The 22,589-nt window shown below is 35.4% G+C and overlaps 1 pseudogene; it reads right to left on the bottom strand.

Moving 5' to 3' along the window:
* Positions 1-535: 535 nt before the first annotated feature.
* LOC114180601 (uncharacterized) lies at positions 536-17,245 on the bottom strand (annotated as a pseudogene).
* Positions 17,246-22,589: the final 5,344 nt, after the last annotated feature.

Genomic DNA, 22,589 nt, shown 5'->3' with positions numbered 1-22,589 from the left:
ATAAGTTAGGTACGTTTGTTGGTTTCAGTTTAAATGCATTGTCATGTGTTGTGCAATAGGACAAAATAATGGTCAACCTGAAAAGATTCTAAAGTAGTCATTGGTCACGGGTTCATATAGGGGAAGTTGTAAGCTTTTGGGAACAATGGAAGGAGCTTGATATCTTTTTTGGTGAGTTCTTCTGGCCTCAATAACGTTGAATTGGTTATTTTATTTCGGAATTTATTGAAGATTTTTCATTTTTGCAGTTAAGCTTGCGAAGAGACATGCATTATTGTTTGCAATTGGGATTTCCAGGTTTTATCATGGGTAGATCTTGATAAGCTTATTGCAATGGTTCTATCTATCTCGAAAAGTAAGAATTTTTTTGCATCTTTGGTAATGCGTTTTGGTATGACCTGTAAACTTAAATAATAGATCTAACTTCTTTTTATGGAATCAGAATACAATAATATATCTTTTTCTAATCAGTTGTTTGGCAGTCTTGTACAAAATGTTTAGTAATTAGTAACAAAAGGTTTTTTCTTAAGACAAACTATACATTTTGGAACACTTCTTTGTATACAACATTGATTGTTGTATTCGAAGGTTTGTTGTCCTTATCATGGATTAGGATTCTTAACCCAAATTTACTTTGAACTCGAGAGACTGCAACGTATAGCTGACCGTGACTAAATACCGGTGTCGGCAAATACAATCCAACAAAACGTAGTGATTGACCTTTAGATTTGTTTATTGTCATTGCATATGATAGCATGATAGGAAATTGTTTTCTGATTAGCTTAAATGGCCATGGGGATTGTGAAAGGGACATTGACATTCGTGGAATATAAATGTCTTGATCATCTTTATTACATGTAATCATCTTAGCTCCAATGATGGCTTCTTCTTATCTCCATTGAAGCTTGCATGAAGAATGGAGGCTCCATGGATGGTGTTGGATGCGGAAGCATGAAGGAAAGAAGCTTAATGTGTTTGGTTTGGTGTAGGTGAAAGGATTCTTAAGAGAGGTGAGGCCAACTCCTAAGGAAGAAGACTAGAGTAAACTAGAGAAGAGTTTACTCTAAGGTGAGCTCAAAAGAGATTTGTGCACAAATTTGGCCAGCAATTCATTACTCAATTTCAAGCTGAAAAATACATCTCCTAAGCCTTCTATTTGATGAATGATTATCTTGTTCCTTTTTATGATTGTTGAATATGGTGTGAGTTGATTAAGAAAGCTAAGTGAAATCTCCACTGGACATTAAGGTAGCAAGCTATCTAGATGTGAAGGTTCCTTTCACAAAGCTCAAGAGAAGAAGATGATGGATTGATTCAAAACAAAAAGGAAATGGAAAGCACATAAACTATAGAAAACCAAGAACAATTAAAGGAAGAAGAAAACATAAAATGGAAAGGAAAGAAATGGTAAAAATGTGAGAAGCACGCCACTACAAGGCTAGGCTAGAAGCCATGGCAACCTTGAAGATGAGTGGATGTGTGCCGCCACTTGCTATGCAAGATAAGGCTTAAAAGTATTCACTCCCAAGGGAGAAAACTCTCACAAATGGTTGAGACACAAGAATGTTTTTACTTCAAAATGTTCAACCCTTTTACATGTCTAGGAGCACCCCTTATATAGAAGAGTTTAGGGGCCTCTAAGCAAATAAAAGATACCTAAGGATGTCTCTACAAAAACCTAACCCTAGCTTCTAGAAACTAGGTCAAATAAGGTTACAAAAATGAGAGACAAAAGAGCTAACTATGGTGTGTGCAAGGCTAATTTCGTTCTAGCACAAAAGGAGACAAAGAATGTGTCTCATATGTCTCCAAAAAGTGGCCAAAGTGTGCTAAAAACAAAGGAGACCAAAGGTACATAGGTACACTTGCTTCATGGCTTTTACTTTATGCTTTATGCTTTTGCTTTACTCTCTCCTCCACATCATTTATGCTCCCCAATCACCATGCGCCACCTAGCATTGCTTTCTTACTCCTAATTAACCTACAAAGCATATAAACATAGATTAGCATGTTGGCTTAAGTCAAGTCAACTATAGTTGATTCAACTAAGTCAACTTAGGGAATCAAAAATAACAAAGACAAATGAAAGGGATGAAGGATTAGTGAACTTCCTTTCTAAACATGCTTAGTCTTTTTAAGCATGTGCCTCCATCCTTGGTTGGGATCAATCCTTCATCACTATTTATAGGCTAAAATGAGACCAAGGAGTCTCCAAAAAGTGGAGGGAAAAAGGAGTCTAGAAAGTTGAATTTTGGAGCCAAAAAGGAGCATGTGGGAGGTGTGACTTGCCACCTAAGCAAGTCACACTTGTCTTGCCATGGGAAGCTAATTCTCATCCTTGGAGAGAAAGTTTGAGAAGCTTCTAGGCTTTTCTAGAGTAGACACACTACTCTTGGCCTATTTGGCCCAATTCCCCTTTTTGGTCCAAAATTACTTCTAAAGCCCAATTTCCTCAAGGCCCAATACATGGCCCAAAGAAAACCCTATTCTACTGGGCCCAAAATACAAAGCCCAAAATAAAATCCTAATCTAGTATTTACAACCAAAATGTCCTAGGCTAGGTCTTCACATCTTCCTTGGCCCATGTGAAGTTCATCTTGGGCCTTGCATGCGCATTTAAGGCCCATTCCTCTTGTATTCTCCTAGTCATGGCTCTTGTTATAGGTCCCTTGGCTCGAGGCATTTCATCATCCCCTCCCTCTTGAGAAGGATTTGTCCTCAAATCTATAGTCTCTGCCTCATCATCTGTACCACCTACAAAAGGTATTAAGTCAGCAACATTAAAGGTGGCATGCACATCATAGCCTTCAGGCAACTCTAGCCTATACGCATTATCATTTACTCTTTTCAGCACTTTAAAGGGACCATCACCTCGAGGGCTAAGTTTACACTTCCTTTGCTTAGGAAATCTATCTTTTCTAAGGTGTAGCCACACCCAATCCCCTTCTTCAAAAATCATTTCCCTCTTCCCCTTATTGTTGTACTTAGCATATCTCTCTGTTTGTTGCTGGATTTGGCTTTTAATCTTTTCATGCATTTTCTTAACAAAATCAGATTTTGCCACCCCTTCTTTATGAATAAAATCAAAAGATGTAGGAAGTGGTAGCAAGTCCATGGGAGTGAGAGGATTAAAGCCATAAACAGCTTCAAATGGAGAGATTTTAGTAGTCCTATGAACTACTCTATTGTAGGCAAACTCAATATGGGGAAGGCATTCATCCCAAGATTTGTGGTTCCTTTTCAAAATTGCCCTTAACATAGTAGACAGAGACCTATTAACAACTTCAGTTTGTCCATCAGTTTGTGGGTGACATGAAGTAGATAAATTAAGCTTAGTTCCTAACCTTGACCAAAGTGTTTTCCAAAAGTGGCTAAGGAACTTGGTGTCTCTATCAGAAACTATGGTGCGGGGTATACCATGAAGCTTGACCACATCTCTAAAGAAAAGCCTAGCAATGTTGCTAGCATCATCCACTTTGTGGCAGGGTATAAAGTGTGTCATTTTGCTAAAACAATCTACCACCACAAAAATGGAATCAAAACCCCTTTGTGTTCTTGGGAGTCCTAAGACAAAATCCATACTTATATCTTCCCAATGGGCTGAAGCAACAGGCAAGGGGGTGTATAATCCATGAGGCATTGTTTTAGACTTAGATTGTAAGCATGAAATACATCTATTACAATGCCTTTGGACATCCTTCCTCATATGGGGCCAAAAGAATTTCTCTTTTAAAAGACCTAGGGTTTTTTCTACCCCAAAATGACCCATTAATCCCCCTTCATGTGTTTCTTGAACAAGGAGTTTTCTTTGTGAACCTTGGGGAATACAAATTTTTCCTTCTTTAAACAAATACCCCTCATTCACATAGAAACCTCCTTGAGGTATTTCGATACATTCAGCATAAGTAGAGGAAAACTCAGAATCTTGATTATACATTTCTGGAATGTGATCAAATCCAAGAATTTGGGCTCCCAATTTTGAAAACAAGATGTGCCTTCTAGACAAGGCATCGGCCACCACATTACTTTTGCCCTTCTTGTACTTTATCACATAAGGAATTGTTCCAAGAATTCCATCCACTTAGCATGTCTTTTATTCAGCTTGTGTTGGCCCTTCATATATTTTAGCGACTCATGGTCACTATGAATGACAAACTCTTTGGACACAAGGTAGTGTTCCCAAGTTTGAAGGGCCCTAACTAAGGCATACAATTCCTTATCATAGGTGGGATAGTTGAGGGAGGCACCATGAAGTTTTTCACTGAATTAAGCAATTGGGTGCCCTCCTTGCAACAACACAGCACCTATTCCTACACCGGATGCATCACACTCTAGCTCAAAGGCTTTTGAAAAGTTTGGTAAAGCTAGAATGGGTGCATTGGTGAGCTTTTCCTTGAGTTGTTGAAAATCAGACTCTTGTTTTTCACCCCAATAAAAAGATACATCTTTCTTTACAAGTTCATTGAGGGGTGAAGCCAAAGTAGAGAAGTTAGGAACAAACCTCCTATAAAAGCTTGCCAAACCATGGAAGCTCGTAACCTCTCCAACATTTTTAGGAGTAGGCCATTCTTGGATGGCCTTTATTTTTGTAGGGTCAACATGGACCCCATTTTTGTTCACCACAAAACCTAAGAAAACTACACTATCTACACAGAAAGTACATTTCTCTTTATTAGTAAACAAACTATTTACCCTAAGGATGGTAAGGACAGACCTCAGATGGTCTATGTGCTCATGCAAGCTCTTGCTATAAATCAAGATATCATTAAAATAGACAACCACAAACTTTCCTATGCACTCTCTAAGAACATGGTTCATTAGCCTCATGAATGTGCTAGGTGCATTAGTAAGCCCAAAGGGCATCACCAACCACTCATATAGTCCAAATTTGGTCTTAAAAGCGGTTTTCCACTCATCACCTTCTTTGATTCTTATTTGGTGATAACCACTTGATGAGTTCAAATTTTTGCCCTCATTTAATATTTAAATTTGGGGATTTAATTGACTTTTCTGTGCTTAAAGATTGATTTAATTAGGATTTGTGATTATTGGATTTATTGAGTAAGTTTGGTAAAAGTGGCGTAAAAATTGATTTTAGTTGCATAAAATATTATTGGATATTCTAACGTTTGTTAATGCAGCTGGAATTTATTTTTGGTCAATTAATAGTGTGATTTTAAAATATTCAAAGTTACAAAATAAGTCCAAAATCAAGAAATTCTGAAAAAGAATAAATCAGGGGCTAAATGCACCCCCAGTTTTTACTTGCACACTCCTTTCAAAGTGGACCACAAAAACCTGTTCTGCACCCCCAGTTTTCACTAAGTTGCACCCCTCCTACCACTTAAACTCCACTCAACCAGATTATGCCATGTGGCAATCCCCACCTCTTAAAATTAGCCAACCAAAGCAAGCCACGTGGCAACAATCCTTGCACTAACAAGCTGTCCAATGGAAGGCTGCCACGTCATCATCTTTATCTCCCAAAACCCTAACCCTAATTTTCTCCTCTCCTTCCACTCTCCACGGCAGCCGCCGCCGCCATCTCCGTCATCCACCATGGAAGCTTTCTTTCCGACCACCGCGAGTTACCGCACCTCTTCATCTCGTCGGCCACCACAACCATCTTCTTCCATTCGCACCGCCATTTTCTACCACCATCGCAACTCCGCAGCGCCACCATCGCGACGCCATTTTCTTCTTCCCGCGAGCGTTCAGCCACTTCACGCGCAGCTTCCATCTTCACCACTGCACCTGCAACGCGCGCGCCACCACCATCTCCACACAAGAACTGCAGCAGTGCCGCCACCACGAATCGTGCACCATATTCACGGCCACCGCGAGTTCTTCTTCCTCGCGCACAACCATGGAGACGTCCGCGCACCACCACCAGCAGATTCACGCCTGCACTACCAGCAGCGTCATTCAAGCCACGGCAGCCACGATAACCGCAGCTTCACCACCATCTTCGAACAAGAGCCGCGTCGGAATCCATCTTCGCCGGAAAAGAAGCACCTCACCGAAGCAGCCGCGCTGTCACGAGGGAGGGAGAAGAGTGTGAGAGTGAAACCCTAATTCTGGAGAGAGAATCTACACTGCCACGTGTCAGCATCTGATAGGACAGTCAAACTGGTCAACTCTGGTCAACTGGTCAAAGTCAGCAGTCAACTCTGGTCAAAACTGCAAATATGGTTAAATGAGAGGGGCAGAATTGAAAATTGGACAGAAATTAAGTTACTAATTAATTAAATAAAAATAAAAGATTTTAGCAACTGACAGATAAAGCCCAAAGTCCAGTGGAAGCTTATATAAAGAGACTTAAGGGAGCAGAAGCGGGACTTACAATTTACAACTTACAGCTTAGACACTTAGAACTCTCTGGTTTTGGCAGATACCGTCTCCACCACATCTCTCATTCTTTCTTTTATTTTCTTTCTTTCATATCATCATGTATTCCATCAAAGCGATGGAGGGCTGAGCTTTTAGGGTTGATTCCACTGTAATTTCTTAACTGGATTCTGAGGTTAGATGAATTTATATGTTTTGTTATTTTGATTATTGTTGTGGTTTTTGTTTATCTATGTCCTTTGCTTCTTAATTGAATAGAAAATAATGATTTTAAATCTACATGCATGCTAATCATATGAGTTAAAAGGTTTTTAAATTAAATTGAGACTTTACTTTGATTTTGTTTAGAAACTTTCATTTGATTAAATAAGTTTTTGCCAATAATTGAGACTTTAATTTGATTAGAGGTAATTACTTTAACTAAAATTAGTCAAGACTTTACTTTGATTAATTAAGTTTTCTATTTGGTAAAGAAACAAAGGAATAGACATGATTAGGCATAGTAAAATTAATTGAGACTGTACTTTGATTAAATTTACTATGGACAATCTAACAATTCTCACTTTTAATTGAGACTGTACTTTGATTAAAAGTGAGGATGCCAACAAATGAATTGAGTCTTTACATTGATTTGTTTGTAAATCAACAACAATAATTAATTTAACAATAATCTCTAGATAACCAATGAAGAATCTTATTTAGAAAAAGCAGTGGAATTGACCTATTTACTATTACTGTGTTTACAATCTTCCGTGTCATTTTCTTTGCATATCAAAACCCCCTATTTTTATAATTGCTAGTTTTAATTGCATTTTTAAGAATCAAATATTTGAGATCAATTCCGTATTCTTTGTGAGACGACTCAGGGTTATCTTAACCCTAACTATTTTGTTCACTACTAACTGGCAATACTGAAGTTGCTAAAGTAGTGGTAATTTGATCGCCTAACGACAGCGATATCACCACTTTTTAGATCAATTTTAGAAAACATGAGGGACCCATGCAACTCATCAAGCCTAGGGATTGGATGCCTATATATGGTGATGTTATTTATGGCTCTACAATCACAGCACATTCTCCATTTCCCATCCTTTTTAGGAACTAACAAAACAATCACAGCACAAGGGCTAAGGCTCTTTTGAACCCAACCCTTCTCCAACAACTCTTGGACTTGAGGCTCTATCTCCTTTGTTTCTTGAGGATTTGTCCTATAGGCTGGTCTATTTGGTAGACTAGCCCTAGGCACTAAATCTATTTGATGTTCAATTCTTCTAAAGGGAGGAAGCCCAATAGGCCCTTCCTTAGGGAATATATCCTCAAACTCTTTCAAAATATTTTCAATTTTAGGAGGTGGATTCTTAAGCTCAAGAGCTGTGGCAGTACATATGAGTGTTCCTTTACACAACAAGAGGGATGAAGGTTGTTCATCATTGAGAACTTGGTTCAAAGATTTTATAGTCAAAATGTTCTCATGTTGAATGACCTTGGGAGAAGGAACACCAATCTCTCCCACCTCAGATTCATCTTTAGTTACTTTTTGGGGAGAGAGGGAGGACTTTTTTTTATCCTCTTTTCTCTCCTTTTCCAACTTCTTTCTCATTTGGATTTGATCCTCTACCACTTGGGATGGTGATAAAGGATGCAAGACAAATTTTCTATCCTTGTGAGTGAAGGTGATTTCATTGGTAAGACCATTATGCATGGTTTTCTTGTCAAATTGCCAAGGTCTTCCCAATAAAACATCGCAAGCTTCCATAGGTACTACATTACATAGCACTATCTTCATATTGACCTATGGATAACTTGACCTTCACTTGATGTTGGACTGTCAAATCCCCACTTTCATTAAGCCAATGCAATTTGTAAGGTTTTGGATGGTGAATGATAGTCAAAGCCAACTTATCAAACAACCTTGTACTACAACAATTGCAACATGAACCACTATCAACAATGAGAGAATAAGTGTTTTCTAATATTTTACATCTTGTATGAAAGATGTTCTCTCTTTGTGTTGGCTCTTTTGGAATGGGTTGGTTGCTAAGAAGTTTTCTAATCATTAGAAGGTCTCCTTCACAAGGATAGGCAATTTCCTTAGACTCATCATTAGACTCCTCACTAGAAGTCTCACTCTCACTTTCTTGCTCATCTTCGCTATTATAGTGGTCAACACCCCTTAAGATCATGGTCTTTTTGGTAGGGCATTGAGATGCAACGTGACCTCTACCAAGACACTTGAAACATTTGATTTCACTAGTGCGAGTGTGTGAAGATGTGCCTTCCCTTGGTTTCTCATTTTCCTTGAAACTTTTAGAGAGTTCCTCTTTGACTTGCTTACCCTCCCTCTTGAATTCTTTCTTGGTATAAGAGTTAGAGTAGTCATTTTGAAAATTTTTCCTTAGAATTTGTTGCTCTACCTTCATGCAAAGTTGAACCAAGTCATTTAAGTCTTGGTAGGGCAACAATTCTACTTTATCTCTTATCTAAAGACTTAAGCCACTAAGAAACCTTGCAATGGTGGTATCCTCGGACTCCCTAATCCCAGCCCTCATCATATATAACTCCATCTTTTGTATATATTCTTCCACTTTCATTTTATTTTGATGGAGTCTTTGGAGCTTATCCATTAGCTCTCTATGATAATAGGAGGGAATATGTCTTCTCCTAAGGGTTCCTTTGAGGTCATTCCAATATTTGACCTCGTGACTTTGATTGATTCTCCTATCTCTTTCGAGGGCAGTCCACCAATATATAGCATTGCCCTGGAAGCTAAGGGTAGCTAAGGGTACTTTCCTCTCCTCACTTATTTGATGGCAAGCAAAGAGTTGCTCAACCTTCATTTCCCAATCAAGATAAGCTTCAACATCATCTTTCCCATAAAAGTGATGGAGGTCTATTCTAATGCCTCTTGGTTCCCTAGGCTATCTTCTTTCTCTTCTTAGAGGAGGAGGAGGTTGATAGAAGTTGTCAACTAGTCTATTATCTTCTTCATAGTGTGTGACTAGTGTTGGAGTGTGGGAGTACAAATGTTGACTCCTATTACTCATCCTCTCATGCAACCTTTCCATATTTCTTGTTCCCTTCCTCTCTTCATCTAAAAGTTTATGAAACCTATCTCTTTCTTGTTTTTCCCTTTCCCTTGCAATTATTTCATCTTCCTTCCAACGTAGTAGTGCTCTCAAATCAAAGGCAATTTGTTTCAAACTTATTTCTTCTTCATTTGAAGCACTCATACATTGAGAAGGAGGTTGAGACATTTTTCTATTTTAGAATACTTTGGTCTTTAAAAGAAAATTTCAAAGAAGAAGTAGATATCAAAAGCTTTTAGTTCTCCTCCAGGAAAGAGAGGTGAATCACTTGGATTGCTTACATACCAAGTCTTTCCTAGCCAAGGGAACTTGAAACTTTTGTACAAAACTTCTTAAATGAAATTAATTCAGGGACTAAGTTGACACACACTAAACTATCAAACAAGAAAATTAAAAACAAGAAAGATTATAAGCTATATGCGGCCTAAGTTTTGGTAGAAGTAGAAGGCACTTGGAACCTTCAAACTTCACCACTAAAAGCGCTTCACTAATGTATAGAAGAGGTTCTAGTTAGGAGATGGGATTGAGTACCTAAGACTCCCCCAAGACACCTAACTAGGCCATGAACATAAGAAGGAAAGCATTACAAATTTACAACTCAATTTGAATACAATCAAAGTGCACAAAATGTAAAAGGTCTTCTTGGCTTTGTCTTCTTGGCTTGGTCCTCACAAGTGTTTCACTCTTGCACTTCCTCTTGATCTCACCAAAGAGGATTCTCTTTCGGGACTAGGTACTCCACCTCCTAGGATGCTACCTTAGGAAAATTAGATCACCTCCAAAAAGAAGTATGCACCAAATATAGAAATCAAACCAAAAGAGGTCAAGAAATAAAGCACAAAATTATAATTGCTAAACCAAAAGTGAATAATGCCATGACAAACTCAAAGGATTACCAAAGAAATGACAAACTAGAAATAAGGTAAAGAAACAAGATAAGCACTCAAATGAATTACCTAATGAATGGCACTAGAATGGATGAAAAACAACCAAAATAAGCTAGAAAACTACACTGAAATTTGATTTTTCACTCACTGCCAGTCCAAAAACGTGAATTCAAGCCTCTGCTTCAGCTATTTTTCATTTTTTCATTTCTCAACATTTTTCAATGATTCTTTTTTTCAATTTTTCGTCTATGTCTTAGCTAAAAGATGAAAAAATTAGATTTGGATTTGCACCGGCCAATGTTTTATGATAAATCGAATACAAACAGTGTGCAGTCAGACAGAAACTGGAACAGTAGTAAAATGCAACAAAAATAATGCTCTCAAAGTCAAGTGATGGTAGTGATTTTATTGTACTTCTTTTGCCACTTACTTTTGATCTTTTCTTTTGATTCTTTTTGGCACTTGCTTGTATTCTTTTTGTGCTCTTTTTCTTTCTTTTTATAGCTCTTACAGCAGCTAGTTTCCACCACAAAACAAAATCAACACCACACTATGCTTGATCATTTGCATTTTAATGGAAACAAAAAGCACAAAGGAGAAGGAAACTTAAAGGAATCAAAAGAAGATCATGAAACACAATGAAACATAATGGAAATTGACTCTAAGACATTGCTAAGATCTAAATAGCAATCTGAACTCAAAAACAGAAATGAAAAAGCACCAAAGCACAATTAATTGAAAGGAAATTTAGTGTGGTTTATGGTGATTTTAAGCAAGCACAAGGAAAATTCCCACTGGACATTAAGATAACTAAGGTTATCTAGATGTGAAGGTTCATTTCCAAGGCTCAAAGAGAGAAGAGAGTGTTAATTTTTAAGGATTAAAAACTGCACTCAAATCTGAAAAAAAAAATCAGCAACACATCACCAACAAATTCAAAGAAAATTAAAAGCTAAACAAGGAATTAATGACATATATGGACTAAACATGACTCTAGACAAAACATATGGATCTTAAAATCAAAATAAACTCAAGAATCAAGAGAATGAACTGAACAAAAACAACAAATACTCAATTAAAATGAAAAGTAAATGGTAGAAACCAAATAGAACACCTAAAGCATACAAGGATGGTTCAAGATGAAGCAAATGAAGATGAACCAAAGTAAAAAGACATTAATACTCAAAACAAAATGAACAAAAACAGTAAGACAAGTAGGAGAAGTGATGAACAACACGGAATTGAAAGAAAAATGGAGAAGAAGCACTTAACTCACTAAAACCAAGGCTCATGATACCACATGATGGCTTCTTCTTGTCTCCATTGAAGCTTGCATGAAGAATGAAGGCTCCATGGATGGTGTTGGATGCGGAAGCATGAAGGAAAGAAGCTTAAGGTGTTTGGTTTGGTGTAGGTGAAAGGATTCTTAAGAGAGGTGAGGCCAACTCTTAAGGAAGAAGACTAGAGTAAACTAGAGAAAAGTTTACTCTAAGGTGAGCTCAAAAGAGATTTGTGCACAAATTTGGGCAGCAATTCATTACTAAATTTCAAGCTGAAAAATACATCTCCTAAGCCTTCTATTTATACGCTAAAATGAAACCAAGGAGTCTCCAAAAAGTGGAGGGAAAAAGGAGTTTAGAAAGTTGAATTTTAGAGCCAAAAAGGAGCATGTGGGAGGTGTGACTTGCCACCTAAGCAAGTCACACTTGTCTTGCCATGGGAAGCTAATTCTCATCCATGGAGAGCAAGTTTGAGAAGCTTCTAGGCTTTTCTAGAGTAGACACACTACTCTTGGCCCATTTGGCCCAATTCCCCTTTTTGGTCCAAAATTACTTCTAAAGCCCAATTTCCTCTAAGGCCCAATACATGGCCCAAAGAAAACCCTATTCTGCTGGGTCCAAAATACAAAGCCCAAAATAAAATCCTAATCTAGTATTTACAACCAAAATGTCCTAGGCTGGGTCTTCACATCTTTCTTGGCCCATGTGAAGTTCATCTTGGGCCTTGCATGCGCATTTAAGGCTCATTCCTCTTGTATTCTCCTAGCCATGGCTCTTGTTGTAGGTCCCTTGGCTCAAGGCATCTCATCATCCAATAACATGGTTTGCAAGTCTTGTTATTATTAATCTGCTCCCATTGCACAAACCTTCTACTTGATCTAAGTTCCTCAAAAGCATTATTGGTGCTCCAATCTTCAGTTTGATTCTATGGAAGGCCAGAGGTAGAAAGAGAATTTAGGAATTCGAAAGTTATAGTGTTGTAGCTATCGTTTGAAGCAGATTCTGTTTCATCAACTAAATCGCAGCTAAGATACTCCTTTTCTTCCCCTGTATTAGTAATAATATTAGTCACACTAAATTTCCAAATTATAATCATATCAGTTTGAGGGTGTAGATTGATATACCTGGAATTAGTGATAACATGTATTGATTGATTTCATTGATTGTCTCAATCCTACTTGCCAATATTGCCCTCCACTGTAGATAAGACTCGTCCGTATGCTTTTGTATCAAATTTGGGTAAATGGCAAACACAATTGCTTCTATAGGATCATTGAACTCTGAAATTAGGAATTCTTGAGGTATTTCAATTTCAACTAAACCGTCATTAGGTTCTTGTAACTTACCATCACCAATTTGAACAATCCAGTCTGAGAATTCTTGAATCTCTGATGCAGTAGTTGATTGTAGGCCTTCTTGTAACAGACACATGTTTTTTGTCAGTTTTAAAACTTCATAGTGATCCCATATATAAGATGAATTAATTATGGCGTTGACAATATCTGATATGAACCCTCTTGGTATAATAGGTAATATTTACCTAAAGTCTCCTCCAAATACTATGACTTTTCCTCCAAAAACTGAACCCTATTTTGTAATACCGTTCATTATGTCATTTATAGTTTTATCCAAAGCTTCAAAACAAAATTTGTGGGCCATAGGAGCTTCATCCCAAATAATCAGTTCTGCTTTCTTTAACAACTCTAACGCTTCGGATCCTTGTGAAATGTTACAAATTGAATGTTCTAGTGTTGGTACCAATATCTTGAATTTAGAATGTGATGTTCTTCCCCCTAGTAATAGTAGGGAAGCTATTCCACTTGAAGCTACTGTGAGTACAATTTTACCTTCGGAACACACTACTATTGATAGTGTTTTTCACATGAATGTTTTGCCAGTTGCACCATACTCATACAAAAAGAATACACCTCCTTGTTTATTAACAACTGCTTGCTTGATCTTTTCAAAAATACTTTTTTGTTCACCTGTAATTGAATGGTTATTCAAACTGATTGCATAATGTAATTCGATTTAATAGTCAAGTACAAAAAACGATAATAATACTTAACTTGTCATAGATTTGAAATTTGATTGGAATAAATCTCGTTGGTTAGCAGTGTTATAGTCAAGTTCTGCATATACCAATCTATTTCCACAATTTTGGGTAATGAATCCATTTGGGTATGGCATTGTTGGGAAGAATTTTAAACTGCTTCTATTAGATTCCAAGATCTTTCCAATCTCAATCAAGGTTAGATTTTGAAGTACTTTTGGAGTAAGATTTAGTTCTGCACACAAAAACATTTAAGACATTTAATTTTGCATTGTATATTTATGAATACAATTTATTGGAGCTAACTTGGAATTCCTGCTATATTTCTCTCTCGATAGAGAATTCCATCTGCTAACCACTCCCATGTCTTGTTCCATAGCTCTTCTGGTCGATTAACACTATTTGACAACATGATAGTGACAAATAATTTTCTTAGATAATGTCCGGAACCCCAATCTTTTGCTTCTTTTATAGCATTAACATATTCTGTATCATCTGCTAATATTCCCAAAGCTAAGCAAGCTTATCTAAATGTAGAATATATTACATTGTTAACTGTTCTGATATCAATGTTGGATGTTGGTCCTCTTACATGGGTTAGCATTCTTCTAAGATAAAATACTTCACCAGTACTTGGAGGAACCCAAATCAGTCTTCCAATAGTATTCCCCGTTTTCCTTGGTTTTCAACATCTATCTTTTTTGACATATATAAACTTAGAAACAAACTCGACATAAATTAATTCTCTGGCTTCTGCATATTTCTTATTACATTCCATCCAACCTATAAACATTGATTCCGAAACTATTGTTTTTCCCATGATATCATCAATCACGTCATCATATTTAAAGTATACTGCCTGTTCTTTGGGAAGATGGAAAAACAATCTTTCTACTACTGGATTCCGTCCATGAATTGGAAATGAAAATATTCTCCAACATGCTTCACAAGGAGATACATATCTGCAATCAAGATATTGCTTGATTTCATCTATTGGTTCTTTGTTCAAAAAGAATTCATTTTGCTCTAGAACAATAACAGTCGTTATTATGTCGTAACCCTTGTTGATATATTTGAATAAGTACTTGATGGAAGTGCTACGATTACACCATTCAACATTTATATATGTTTGGTACTTCAACAACAATTGTGGATTGTAAGGAACCACAGAACGATTGTCAAGACAAACTCCATTCTTGGTTACTGTCAATGAATCGTTCCTTCTACAATAATGAGGAAAACCATTTTCTGATATGGTAGTTGTCCTTTGAATTTTTTTTTGGAAATAAGCGTGAGCATTTTCTGTATTTCATGCAAGGCAGAGATTTGTTTGACATTCCACAAGGTCCATGAATTATGTGATCTTGAACACATTTATGCAATTCAGGATTATTTATTGGACAAAGGATTTCTGCAGATATTACCTTATCAATATCACCAGGAGTTGGGTATTTGCTATTGGGATGCAAAAAAATCAGTAGGTGTGCATGAGGTAGACCACGCTTCTGAAATTCTATGGTATACATGACTACAAATGAAGCAAAAGACATTTATTCACAAACAAAACAATTCAAACAGATTTGATAGAAAACCATATTAAAGAATGATGATTACAAAAATGGATGACTTACATGCAGTAGTTTTGCCTAGTAGATGATTCTTAGTTAAGTCTGTCAAAAGTTGTTCAAACTTAATCTTGAAGACCCTTGACACTATATCAGGATGGTCTGTTGGAGATAGCTTTAGCTTAGCAAGTACTCTGGTTATTTCTGGCCATTTCGGATTGCATGTGAAAGTTATAAAAAGGTCTAGGAATCCCATATAACTACAAATAGCCATTCCATCAAAATATAGTTGGTCCATGAATCTGCAACTACCAATAAAAGATGAAGGAAGAACAACCCTCTTTCCTTGTTGTGATCCTTGAGTTTGTGAGCTAGTGGAAGCCTGACAAAGGTTATTGTATTTATCAACCCTTAACTTCGATTGATTATATTTAATGAATGACAATCTTTCAGACTCCATTGTATATTCATCAACTATGAATTGTTGAAAAAGTCGTCTAGATCTAAGCAAAGTTTGTGCTTCAGATTGTTTCGTTTGTAATCTAAAACAAAACCACTCCCTAATTGTGAGTCTGTTCCTTTTGTTGTTGAATCCTGGTTTCTGTCGATGATTGACATCATGTCTATAACCATCTTCCCCATATGGGAAGATAAAGGATATTGAAATCCTAAATAACTAGTGTGCAATTCATTTATTCTTTGCAACTTGCCAGACTGCTTTTCCATTATGATGTCTCTCCATGAAGCAGTATCTACATCACCAACTATAAGTGCTGCAACTTCTGAAACATTGGGGACACTATATATCCTTCCATCTTTTGTCCTATCCGCAATAAGTCTCAATTTCAAGTCATCAAATGGTTGGTCTCTATATCTGTCTCTTACCATTCTAAAACATTTCGCATGAACATTGAATTCGTCTAGCATCATCTTTATTTTGCTGACAATTTCTGAATCAATGCTATGTTGGTTCCTGCAAAGGTTAACTAGTTAAATAACCAATTGTTCTATTTTATTTACATTGAATAGAGGAAACATTCATGTACCTTAAAGATTTCATTCTATTTTGAACTTCATTTTCAGTGTCGTAAATATAAAGTTGGACAAACTTTGGAAGTCCTAAAGGGACTGGTAAAAGGCTTCCTATTCTATGACAAGATTGACCTTGAATTCGTAAATTAGGTGGCCCTTTTCCATTGTTGAAAGTGGTATCGACTTTTGCTGCGGGAGATGTAAATACAAACATCATATTGTATGTTCTAATATGATTTTGATAGTTCTTGCTCTCTTTCGATTCATTATCAAATAAAAGATGTTGCAAAACAATTGGCGGGTCCTTTAGAGTTGGTAATTGAACTTTACCATTACCACAACACATATGAAATGTCAGATTGGTGGACCTTCTTTTCTTGTTAATCCTTTCCTCGTACCACATATAGGCATTGCATTCCTTGCATATGAATAGTGGATCACCAATGTCTACATACATTGTGCATAATTAAATATATGGTTAGTAAATAGAATTCAATATACATTTAGTAGAAACTATAACTATTAAATACAATCTTATCTTGGAACTATGTTTTATGGAATTTCGTCATCTTGTTCTATACTTTGATCTTCCATTTCTTCATTAGTGTCAGCTGCTGAATCTGAAACACTTACTCCTATGTCTAAAATGATGTTGTTATTTTGTCAATAGATATTTCTTTAGTAAATAAAGTATAAAATATAATTTAGAATGTGTAGTCATATGCGCAGAAATTTAGAAACTACTACATGTACCCATATTTTCGATTGGAGTAGTAGTACTTGGACATATTCTAGTATCATTTAGTACTCTCTGGAAAGATGATTGACCTATGGATCCAGCAACTTCAAACTTTTGAAATAAATTTTGACAATGAGAACTCTGATGAAACAATCTGTGGTTCATTTCGTAACTTTTTCCCTGTAGTCGTAGACCTTTATAATAGCCCGCCATATCATTATTTGTTGGAGTATCTTGATTGAGGAAAGCATTCATTGTTATATCACATAATGGTGTGAAATTCCTTTTCTTCTGTTGTTCATCGTCAAGTAGGAGACTTTGACTCTTTTGTGCACACTTCATTTTATTTTCTTTTAGAACTAACTTTCTCTTTAGTCTTGCATTTGCGCAACCTAGATTTGATAGCACCTTCAGATCACTCATATTGGCTACTATGGCAATAAAACTTGGTACTGAAACAAAAGCAATTTGCACATTCACATGAATTTGTTAAATGTAAAGACATTAATAGTGTACATAGACAACTTTAAAATTTATCCCAATACACAAACACATTGACATAGCATAAATCTTGAAAATTTAATTCCAAGATGGAATAAAGATAGGGTAGATGTCTAATATGTGCAAGAATCAAACATTAAAAATAGCATTTAATCCATTTTTGTACCTCACACTTCATTTACTTTACTGGTTGGCTACTTTTTCCGTTACATTGCCTACTGCTGTGTGTTTTAGTTTTTCTGATGTATGAAGCTTTGAAACAGAACTTCCTAAAAGAGCTTTTCGTTCACGATCCATGAATAATGCGCGCCAAAAATAATTTATTTATTAAATTAATTTTATCAAATCTTTTATTATAGAAATGATTGATTGCATGGCATGGGGGCAGTTCGACTTCTAAACGCTTTTCTAGAATGTACTTGACATAAATGTCTACATCCATTAATTAAGCTTTCATTTCTATGGTTATTTTCAATTTAAAAAAAATTAGTGCAAAGATAGAACTTTTACATTTCGATAACCCCTTGCATCGTTTCAGCATTATATATATTCTTTACTTTTTGCTTTTTGGAAATGTATTTGGAACTTCACCATCCAACCTCTTCAATGGCGACCTCTCAGGAAAATCAAAATAACTCTACAAAATGTTACTCCGTCAAGAACTGGTTCCAGACTTCAATGACCTTGGTTCATCCACAATGGGTAAATCTTAAAGTTGTGATTTCATTTACTTTTAACGCTTCTTTTATTGTTAGATTGGTGGAAAAATTCAATCTTTCATGAAATGTTCAACCACTAGACTGTGTATACTTATTATTTTTCTAAAAATTCCATTTTTGTTGGCTTTTGTAATTGTTTGTAGGAATTGGTTGAGTTTGATGAAACCTTCTTTGCTTACAGGGGACAACACATGCTAATAGGCCCAAACTATTTTCGTGATCCGGTAGGAAATTATATTATGGTTGAATTTGAAGATTGTTTGATGGAAAACCACAGATTTTGGATAGCTAGTGAACTTGCAAAGTTTTATAAGTTGGATGATCTTTACTGGTTAGTGATCCTTTACTGTGGAAACCGGTATTTCTAGTTTAGAATTTTCAGTTTGCCCATGGAAGAAATATATTATGTAACACCCTAGATGGATATTACTAGATAAAGCATATATCATAAAATTTCTTTTTCATTTAAGACATTATATAAAGTTCCCAAGCGCGGGAAAGTTTAAAACTTATCTCGTTGTAATTCAATCACACTACTCCATCTTTATTACATGTTCATGATAGAAAAAAAACATCATAAAATTTATTACAAAATGCATGAAATAAAACATAGAGAAAATCCCCCATCGTCTGCCCCGCTCTGTCACTATGCATCGGCGTTCTCACCTGGATTCACATCTGCTCCCACGTGACAAGTCACGTGATCATCGCCAAACACAAACACACAAACAGAAAGGGTGAGCTGAGAAAGAAAAATTATACAAATAATAAGATAATAAGAATTGACCCTCACCCAATCTAACTTAGTCAATTTTAGTTTATTGACCTTTTTATAACATTATACCCCAATCTCATAACCTATATGAGAAAGATCCATTCACAACCTTGGTCCTCAGGGATTATCATGCTCCCACGAACCTGCCCGCTCGTGGTCCAACTCTACGGACCTCCCCGCCCGTAGTCCAACTCTACGAACCTGCTCGCTCGTAGTCCAACATGTGTGAACACCTACTATGAACCTCCCTGCTCATAGTAGCCTCAAGTGTGAGCACGGAACATACGAACCTCCCCGCTCGTATCCCCACACAAGAGTACAACAGATACAGACCTACCCGCCCGCATCAATCACGCATCTCCAATCTCCGTTACGAACCTCCCCGCTCATAACTAATCCAGCATATCCCTGACCAAGCCATCAAGCCCATCTATGTGAATCCATCTACAATGGACCCCTACCCCTACACTATCGTCTGGCGCTGCCAGGCCAAAATTGAGCTGCAAACCACTTAACCCATAATACCATAATCACCTTATATTATTATATTATCTTAAAATAATATAATAATTCAAAATTGTATATTATATTATCTTTAATATAATAATCCAAGAATATGTAAACTACCAAAAGTTTACTGAAAGTCCATATAAATTATTATCTAATCTATCATCAATATAATTCTACTAATAGAAATAGAATTAAAAACTATACTCAAATTTCTCTTTTTTTTTTAATCTTTCGTATTTGCATAAAAAAAAACATAGTTCGACCTTTTATAATTTATATGTCCAAAATAAATATACTATGATTTTAACATGAAAGAATTTCAAACTTTTCTACGGTATTTATTAAATTTAATAATATGAATTCTATCTACAATTCTTCCCATTATAAAATATCAATCATTATAAACTCTAGGCTTTATAACAAACCACACGCACCAATAAATTTTATTAACCCAGTTTTCCAAAATCTGTCATGCAAATATAGATATGAACATACTAAAATTAATCACATCCATAGTATTGTATACACACTAACTCTACTGTTGTGAAATAAGCATCATTCAAATAACAAAAGTGTTGCCTAATACATAAACTACACCCGTCAACATTTACTATTCATATCACCACAATTCCACATCACTCATCACATTGACAAATAATAATATAAAAGAAAATAAAGATCCAGGGGTTGCCAATGAACACAAAACTACTGTAAATCCCAATTGCTTATTTCCCAAAAAAATAATACTTTAAAACTTAACCGTAACTATAATATCCAAATCAATAAAATATTATTTAAATACTTTAACATCATTCATGAAATAATCTGCAATTGTCTTAAACAATTTTCAACTTTATCCATATAATATAGAAGTACATGATCAAATCATCAACCAATGTTAATCATACTCAATAAAACTTCATCGTTATAAAATCACGGAAATAAAATAGCAACTCACAGTACTAAAAGCCTTGCCCCGATAAATGTTCATAGAAGGAAAAATCACAACCCACCAAGTGGCCAAAATCATTTTAACTAACAAAGTAAAATACAATTTCCTAATTTAATCCAATAAAACATACCAAAGAATTTTCCAGAATCAAAATCTAGATATCTCCCTTTACATCAAAAAGTTAATCAAAAAGTACATCTCACAATTTCACCATTGATTCATCCATAAAACTTAGATATCATATCATAGTCATCAAATAAAGACACTTCATCATTCTATAATTCAAATTACAAATATTGTTCTACCCACAACAAATGGTAATAAGAAGAAAAAATTTAAACATATTGATTCACGTCAGAAGAAACATGATGTTGGTATCCAGAGGTTAGACAATGGAGATTTTACAATACATAAAGGTGTCTTACAGATATGTCAATACTACAATCTGAAGGAAAACAAAGCCATACATATGAATTATGTTGACAAAGATACCTTTTTATTCAAGGTTTTTTCTGCTGAAGGCATTGAGATTGAATATACTCCGCAATTTGTCAGCAGTAACAATTCGGAATGCTTATCTTCAAATGATGCAAAATCTTCAAATGATGGAGGTTATGATCCTACAGACTTCTAACATCAATGTCAAAATGCTTATCTTCAAATGATGCAAAATCTTCTTCACTATTAACAGATTCTTAAACTTGGGTATTTGAATGCAAATTTGTTTGATGTGTTCTAATTTATTAAAATTCAAACTTTTTTCAGTACTTGGATTCTGAATTTGTTGGAAAAAGCTTTGGTTAAACAGAGGAAGCGCTATTTATTGGTGAATGCAGAAGGTGATTGCTGGCCTTGCAAAACTAGATGGTCTGGAAGAAACAACAGTCAATGTTATTTAACTTGTGGATGGAAAGATTTCTGCAATGAAAATGGATTCAAGGAAGGCACTATAATCCAACTTGGTGTTGATAGGGACCTAAGCGTGTATATTCATGTAATGGAGATAAAAATATAGTTCCGGTGTTCATCATATGTTTCGAAACATTATCTATATTTTGTAAACATCTTTAATGAACTATTACCTATATATATTTTTCATACTATTTCCCTAAATGATTGCTTATGCTTCTAGTTGTGATCTCATAATGCTCGATGTTAAGTATTAATATTAATTTGATCATTAAGAAAAAAAAACTCAAGAATATAGTTTAAGGAACTTCATGATTTACCAATTTTAATGGTTATTGATACATGTTATTATTATTTTAACCATCGACTTACTTTTACACCAAATAGTATCCCATTTGGGTTCTTGTCCATATAACATTTAACCTTGTTGTAGCATATCATAATTAATAATCAATACTTAACCTTTTAACCCGAAATATATGTATAACGATTCTTAGAATAAAATTACCATAACATTACATCGAAATGGGAATTGTAGAACAAATTTACATATCCAAAAATATTTACATTGTAATAATAATGTGTGATATCCTTTGGTGTTTCCAACATTAATTATAACCATTTTCCATCCTTGATAGCCAACTCCAACAAAATACACCCAAGTCCACGACAAAAAACATTAACATGGCTATGGTTTCCAAAACCCAAGTTAACATTTACCACCCACATTTAATATATATATATATATATATATATATATATATATATATATTATGTCTAATTACAAACAGAAGTGGCCCACATCAGTGCTTTTCCTGTTTGATTCGTTTCTTAGTCTTGGACCTTGAAAATTCTACACTTGGTATTTCTTCAAGGTGGTCGCAATCAACTTCAAAGTACAACAATAAGTCCTTTGTAGGGGTAACACAGAAATCAATATAAGGATCATGATCTGCTGAACCACTCAGAGTCAACTGCAGCATATCAAAACAGTATTACTATGACATCCTTTTTGTTAGTTATAAAACATTTGATATTTAATAAAATTACATATCTTGTCTTACCATGCAATTGTCAGCTTCGGTATTTTTATTAACACTTGGCTTACCCCTGGATTCTTTAATTTGTGCATTTAAAAATAAAGTGGTTAGAACATGGGAAATTTAGTGCAATGAAATAAGTATACAAACAGTTTTAATTAAAGAGACATTTTCTGTATGACTTGGAGTTTTA

Source organism: Vigna unguiculata, chromosome 4, assembly GCF_037176805.1.
Source record: "Vigna unguiculata cultivar grain cowpea cultivar isolate G323 ecotype 2 chromosome 4, ASM3717680v1, whole genome shotgun sequence".
NCBI classification, from domain to species: Eukaryota; Viridiplantae; Streptophyta; class Magnoliopsida; order Fabales; family Fabaceae; genus Vigna; species Vigna unguiculata.
Note: the sequence above shows the minus strand (reverse complement) of the source record. Positions and strands in the feature narration are given on the sequence as shown.